The sequence below is a fragment of the Callospermophilus lateralis genome, chromosome 5 (assembly GCF_048772815.1).
Source record: "Callospermophilus lateralis isolate mCalLat2 chromosome 5, mCalLat2.hap1, whole genome shotgun sequence".
NCBI classification, from domain to species: Eukaryota; Metazoa; Chordata; class Mammalia; order Rodentia; family Sciuridae; genus Callospermophilus; species Callospermophilus lateralis.
In genome coordinates, this window is record NC_135309.1 from 119335540 (window position 1) to 119343158 (window position 7619).

The following is a 7619-nucleotide window of genomic DNA, read 5'->3' on the forward strand; positions in this document are numbered from 1 at the left end:
CTCTCTCTCTCTCTCTCTCTCTCTCTCTCACCATTTCCAAGCAGAGAAATCAAAGGAGACAACACTGTCTCCAAGTTTGTCACTGTTTGACGTTTACCAGGAGAACTGGGGACCACCTTCTGTACTCTTTGCCAATCAGGAGTTCCTCTCCAGAACTGTCATGGTGGCCATCCTATTTAGGGGGGCTTCATCTGCAGGTCAATCCCATGTTAATGTGGGCACTGGGGTCAATAGGTGGTCAGAAGTTACCTTAGTGTACCGTGCTACTAAAGGAATCTTCCTTCCCAGACAATTGGAGACACTTACAACTATAATTCCTAGCTTCACATCAACCTCCGTGGACTCTGTCAAGAATTAGTCCCATTAATCCTTTTCTCTTAATGTGATTTCCAATTAGCTCCCTCGCTTCTGTTTGTTTTCTACAGATTAACTGCCACCATTTGATTTCTTAAGATAGTTTAAAGAAGGACCCGAAAGTAATTTAAAGAACACTTTATGTCCTTACCATGCATTTCACTGCTTGTTGCTGGCTACTTCCTGACAAAGTGTCCTAGAGGAGATACAAATGCTCAACTAAAGCAAATCAGAGAATGGAGCTATCGTGTACTGTGAGAAAAGAGGTGGTTTTTGACCTGAATCTTGGTAGAGCATATAAATTCTAGAGATAAAAGGAGGGACCGGGGAGCGCAAGATGGCAAGGTGGGCAAGCAGAAGAATTGGCAATAGTAAGTGAGTCAGTTATGGGAAAGTGCAAGATGTCTCTTAGCTGTGGTGTACAGAGTCAAGTGTAAGTATGTGAGGGGCACAGGCAGCTCTACTTGTGCAGGCTCAGAGCCTTGCACTTGGTTCATCAACCTTTGTGGTTTTTGAATTTGGGAGTGACAGCATCAAGTTATTTGTCACCTGGAGGTGAGATTTTTTTGAGAGTCCCGAGATTGAGGCAGTGAGATAAGTGAAGAGGTGATTTAAGTAGCTCAAGAACAAGGTAGGAGTAAGTTCATCACAGGGAGACAACAGGTATGGAAAGGATGGTTCAGTGTGGCAGCTTAGATGATTGACATGATGTGGAGGATGCTAGAATGAGAAGAGCCAAATATAGTGATGCCTTAGTAGCAAACATTTTATGCTTATCACTACCTACTTAAGTACATTTGGTACTTACTACAAACTTTGATCTGTCATTAGACTGTGAACTCCTAGAGGACAGGGCCCATGTAGCCATTATCTACAACATGAACCTGATGGGGGTTTGGTAAATGTTTGTTGGAGGAGTGAATGGAAGTTTGGAGAGTTGACTTGGTGACAGCAGCCCTGGCATTCATGGAAATAGAATGGTTTTATGTTTGTTTTGTTTTTTGGGACATGCTGAAATTTGGGGATATGGTCTATTTTTTTAGATGCTGTTTCTGGGAATAGATTACAGAAAGAACTGGAGAATAATTATAAGCTGATGTATAAGTAAGGGCCAAAGAGTGGGTGCAGAGAGGGTCTTGTCACTGTTCCCTTCACGATGTCAGGTGACAGAGAAAATATGCATGACATTGTTCAGGGGATGGTGGAATGTAGAGTGAAACTTGGAAGGATGAGGACTGAGGTAGCCATGTGGGCTTTGTTTGCCAGTGAAAATTAAAGTGAAGGGGAAGGGGAAGGGGAAGTAGCAGAAGTGGGTGCAGTAGAACAAGAAGTTGAGTGTGCAGGCGTCAGCTGCTGAGTTCCAAGGCTGGATTATGTCCTGATAAGTTGTTTCAGTGACTCTCCTTTCTTTCTCTTCCCTTATTTTTCCCTTATAAAAGATGAGGTTAAAAATAATACCTTCATAAATGTGTGTATAATTCTTAGATAGAGTACAGCTTGAATGTAGTAAGCACCCATAAGCATTAATTCCTCTTCTGATTGAAATCAATTAGGACCATTTTGTCTATATTGTCATATTAAATCCTTAATAACTGTAGGTATGCCATGTTATCATCTTCATTCCATACATGAGGAAACTGAAGTATAAAGAGGTTTCATAATTTGCTAGATTCACAAAGACACGAAGTGACAAAGCTTCTCCAGGAGAAAGTCTTGTCCCATCCCTCTGACTCCCAGACTCACACATTTTCCACTATAACACATTACCTAAGCTACATAGACATGGCAAGACCACTTTCTGAGAAAATTAGATTTGATCACTAGCTACTAAAGGAATATGGTCGACTTGGAGCAAAGCAACACTGTGAGGCCACTCTGTGCTGCAAAGGTCACCTAGCAGTCTATGAAAGAGTGTGCGAAAAGAGTAGGGGACTGAGAATCCAGACCAGAAATGGCTGAGAAAGTGGTAAGGCTTGGCAAACTGGAGGATTAGCTAAATTTGTGGCTGAGACCATGGTACACCATCTCCATGTAATCTTCATCTACAGAATGATAGAAACTGACTCTAGGGGTGTATACAGGGGGAGCTTGGAATTTGTGCTTGAAAATTTTAGACATGAAACTCTAAGAACATCTTGAAACTCTGAAGGGTCAGGAGGATGTTGGAAGGGGAGTCTCTGTAGTTCTGCTCCTTCTAAGAAAAGCGCCCTGAGAGGATGCACTGTTTTCTCTAGAGACTAGTGTCTGAACATCAAACTGGAACACTTTATTAGTTCTTGTGGAAGTTTGGTTCTGATGGAAACAGCCTTGGTAGTCTTTACTTCACCGTCAGTTGAACTGTCAATCTTCCCTTATTGTGGAAGGAAGCTGGCTGGTCTTCCCAGGAGTGGGGATGTTTTCTATATACAATCAGCACGTGACCTTTGTTAAAAGGAGGAGGTTTATACCTTTCTGTAACTTTCCTCCATAACTGTGCAGCAATTTGCATTTGGGAAGTTAGAAAAATCAGTTCTGTTGACTTCCTGCTTTCTATTTCGGGGCTCTGAGCAGCACTTCCCATTCGAGTGGGACCAAGCAGAACACACAAAGCTGAAATTTCACCTGGAGTTGATTTGCCTTGGGAATGAAGTAAGTTCATGGTTCGGGTGTTTGTCCCAAAGTTTGTCTTTCAGTTACTTTTGTTTTTATACTACATGAAATGAAATGAGAAAAGCATTCTGTTTTTTCCCTGCAGGTCAAAGTCCTAAGGATATAGTGCAGATTTCCAGGCACTTGAGTTCAAAGCATGCTGCTCAGGCTGAGCTCCTGGCTAGATTTGGAGATTACAGTGGCCACTCCCTTTGACGGTTGCTAAGAATATTATATGTGGGTTATTTTCTTTAGGTTTCCTGTCCAAAGATTTCATTTTACTTGCTAGTGTGAAAGGGTGAGGGAGGGTAAGGCTTTTCAGTTTTCCCTCCCCTCCCCCTTCTTTCCCTTACTTCCTTTTCTTTCTGTTTATAGTTTAAAAGTATGCTTTTCAACTTTCATTATCTCATTTGCTTCCTTCTAACAAACTGTGAGGTTGTTGTTGTAATACCCATTTTACAGAAGGTGAAGCTGAGGTTTCAGTGACTTAGCAACTTGGCCAAGGTCACTCAGTTGATAACACTGAGAATGAATCTCCAGTTTTCTGACTTCAGGTGTCTGTGCTTTCCTCTCCTGAGTACCACATTGCTTTTCTGGTGCAGGTTGTAGTCTGTAGGATGCTGACAGGAAGAAAAGGAAGTAGTGTCTGGCCTGGAAAGCCTGAGTATATCTCATCTACCACTGAATTCTGTCTCCTGATGAATAAGTCAGAGGATGGTAACTAAGTATACTATTATGCAGCTCTTCCAACATGTAGGCTTTTGGTCTCTTTGTGTCACAGACTTGAGGACCCGCAGGACTTGAGGAAGTCATTCATGGCGTTCAGGTAGGGAACTAAAAAGTTAGGTGTGGGCACCGCAGTGTTTCACCCTTGAATTCAGGTGATGCACTTTTTCTGTTGGAGGTTGAGCTGAGGATAGTAGCAAGGGACAGTTTCAAGGCAATGGGGTGGGTGAAGTTGGTGTGAGTTGGTGACCCTGCTCTGCCTCTACTCTGGGAGGAACCTTTATTCTGGAGGAATCCTCAGGAATATACACAGAGCCAGGTTGCCCTGATAGACCGTAAACCCCAAGGGGCCTTCTGTGCCAGGGCCCTGGGCCTGCAGGTGTTAGGTCTGTGAGCAGTAGCCACCCCAGGCAGTGCCTGCTCTTCCTGCATCAAGTCCCCCCCCTCCTCAGCCTCAAAGCAGAAGTGGCTGGGTGGGTGATGAGCTGGGCACTGGCCCAGGACCACAGTCTATGAAGTACTACCTACACTGCTGTGAGATTCTGACCTTCCTCTTTTCTGGTCTTACAAGAGGACATGAAGTGGATGAGGGGGATATTAAATATTGGGGTAGGGAGGGATTGATAAACATGGGCACAGCCAGCAGAAGTCTCACATTAAAGTGAGGAGCTGAGAGACAATTTTGAGGTTTGGGAAGGGATCTTCAGAAGTCTCAGTCCTAAGGCAAAGGATTAAACAAAGAAAAGTCAAACTTAGGCTTAAATATGTTCTAGGTGTGGGGTTAGTATTCCACATCACTAGAAATGTGGTGGCAAGAGCTGTGATGGGATCAGTGTTGGGAGGGGGATTGGGATTGGGCCACAGAGGGCCTCTGAAGTTGAGGATTATCCACAAAGGAGGTGAGAAAGGACACAGTCTTGCAATTGACCAGAGGCTATAATGCCGTGTGGCACAGGCTTCCAAATTGCACATGGCATCCAAACAGCCAAGCAAAGTGTTCTCAAAAAGCTTGTGATGGAGGGGGCTGGGCGTGTGGCCCAGTGGTAGAGTTCTTACCTAGTATGTGTGAGGCATTGGGTTCCATCCTCAGCACCCCATAAAAATAAATAAATAAATAAAATAAAGTTATTGTATCCATCTACAACTAAAATTAAAAAAGCTTGGGATGGAAAGTTTGTAAATTGAATTATATTTTAAAAACATGAGGGACTCTCACCACTTCAAAGTCTCATGGGAATTACTCTTGAAAAATAGGAAATGGACACCCATTAAGTGACTGGTTTTGAATCTGTGGATTTGAATACATTTGCTCAAAGGAGGATTCAGCTTTTCACCGTTTCACTGGGAGTAGATTTTTTTCCCCTCTTATATATTTGGAATGCAAAGTTCTTAATTGGGGATTGTAATTATGTCCAAGCTGTCTTTACTTTTGACATACAAAAAGGTACGGAAAACTATTTTATAAAAGAGAATTTAAATAAGACAGAAAATTTATTTTCTTCAGGGTACTGTGCATTTTCAAGGAAAGGCTTCTCCAGTGGCACTTTTGGAGATGGTTAACAAGGGAAAATCCTCCCAACAGGGACACTTAGCCACTAAGTCTGGCTTTTGGAAAATGAACATTAGTCTTTTTTTCTAAACAGGACTCTGTGAGCTCAGTCATGTACACTATGAAAATAATTGGTGTGTGTTAGTACGCCTTGTGCCAGATTTCATGCTTGTTGAAAGGTGATTGGACTCAAACCAGCACATTTAAAGGTCAACTGGTTGTTCTTAAACTGTGCAGAATTTTAACTCTTTCATTTTCGTGGATTTTCACCAAATGGCCATTTTAGGGAGGAGGAGAGACTGCATACTTCGTTTCAACTTTCTGATCTTTTGTTCTTGATTGTTTTGGTAATGTTCTCAGGGTTTGGTGTGGATGAAAGAGTCTGAGAAATGAGCTCTCAGCTGGCATTTAGAAATGGGTGGGAGCAGGGACTGGGTTCTTTTGTAAACTACTAACTTTGCGTCTGGCTCTAACCGGACTGGGCACATTGTCTAAACAGGGCTGTGAATTCTGTCTTTTTTTTAATAAGTGCTTTAAGTTATTTAGGAATAGCTCACCCTCTGACTCTGCCTTCCTTGTCTTTCTCCCTCTGAGTGACTTTTTAAAGTTCCTTGAAAACCTCAGTGGATAAATCACCATCCAATGCTCAATATTGAACCCAGTTTGATACTAGCTCTGATTCTGAAGTAGGTGTCTCACTGGGCTAGGGATCGAATAACTGTATTCACCAGTGATTTTGGATGCATGGAATAAATGGTTCATTATTGATCTTCAGGACACCTTTTATGTACCAGTCTTTTTGCTGGGTTTCCCCAAATAAAGTAGGGGTCTGACCTGTCTCAATGACATTGGGTAAATTCTAGTCACCCGATGATAAAATTCCTTATGTTTTGGATTAGTGTCCTTGTGAATCCCTAGAAACTTTCCAGCCCTTCCTGAGAAGGACTAGCTCCAAAAGCCATATCTTTCTGGAGGGAAAAACTTTCTGAGGTTGACATGGGGCATTCCCACAGATGTCACACAAAAGTTAACAGGAAAAGTCAGTTGGAGTCTAAGCATCTATTTATCTTGAGTGCATAGGAACTCTTGTAGTTCTAACAGCAGACTAAAAATCTAGAGCATTTTATTTTGTCAAGCCGACAAGTCAATATTCTCTTCTTTCTTGGTTACTTCATAGTCTGCTCTGAGTTTTTCCTTTCTTTGTTCTTTACAATTTGTAGCTGTGAGACAAGGAGAAAGTTGCTTAAAAATCCTGTGTCTCATTTGCTCCGTTAAAAATGGGGATAACATTACTGACTTCAGTGTTACCATGAAAATTAAATGAGTGAATCCATGTATAATGCTTGGCATTATGTCTGGCACAAAATACATTCTCAATAAATATCCACCATCATTATTATCATTTTTGTTATTATTCAAACCTCTTTCGTATTGCATGCCAAGTGGTGGTAGCTGACCTCCAGGAATCTTCTGGGTAGAGTGGTATAAACCTAGGAGTTGAGCGTAAAGCTGCTGTTCATCTCCCAATATCTCAGTCTCTTTTGCCTGAACCCTAGTTGATACTAGCTGGGAGATGGTCCTGACCTAGAAAGCTGGAAGAGAAAACTGCCAAGGTGGCATTTCAGAGTAGAGATGGAGAGCCAGACGTGGATTGGTAGCAGGGTGACTGTTGAGCTCACTGAAGGAGAATCTAAAAGACCAGAACAGATGAATTGCTAAAGGAACATAGCTCAGGGGTGGTTTACAGAAAGGGGCTAGCTGGTGCAAGCCAAGAGGAGAGCTGGGTGAAGGACAGCTCTAAAGACAGCTGCTTTTGTCTTAATTCGCTGTGTCTGCAGTACCTGCTGTCCCCTTCTGGATACACATGGTGTCCAAAGCCCTCTCTGAGTTAAAGCCCAGTTATTCCTCTTTTTTTTTTTTCTTTCCTCTCAATTCCACGTTTGCCCATTTACAATACAGACCAGGGCCAAGGTGCGTAGGCTTACTCTTATTTCTTCTTTCTCTACAGTCAGGGTAAGAACACAGCCTGTGGTAAGCATCAGGAAGCCAAAGCCCAATTGTTCTTTGAACATTGTCTTTCAAAGATACTGAGCTAAGGTTACCTTCATCACATTGTTATTATTACATTATTGTTCTCGTATTCTTCTCTACTTAAATCACTAATAACCTCTAGTTTCTTCCTTTCTCCCTCCCTCCTTCCTTTTATTGTTGGTGCTGGCGATTGAAATAACGGCCTCCTGCATGCTAGGCAAGCACTCTGCCACTGAGCTGCATCTCCTGCCCCTTCTCAAACTGATTCATTAATTCTGAATCTTTTACCATTAACTGTTGTTAATTCTATTCCCTCAAACACTTAGTATCC

General features: G+C 42.2%; 1 pseudogene; it reads right to left on the bottom strand.

Moving 5' to 3' along the window:
* Positions 1-7191: 7191 nt before the first annotated feature.
* Positions 7192-7305, bottom strand: LOC143400586 (small nucleolar RNA SNORA51; annotated as a pseudogene).
* Positions 7306-7619: the final 314 nt, after the last annotated feature.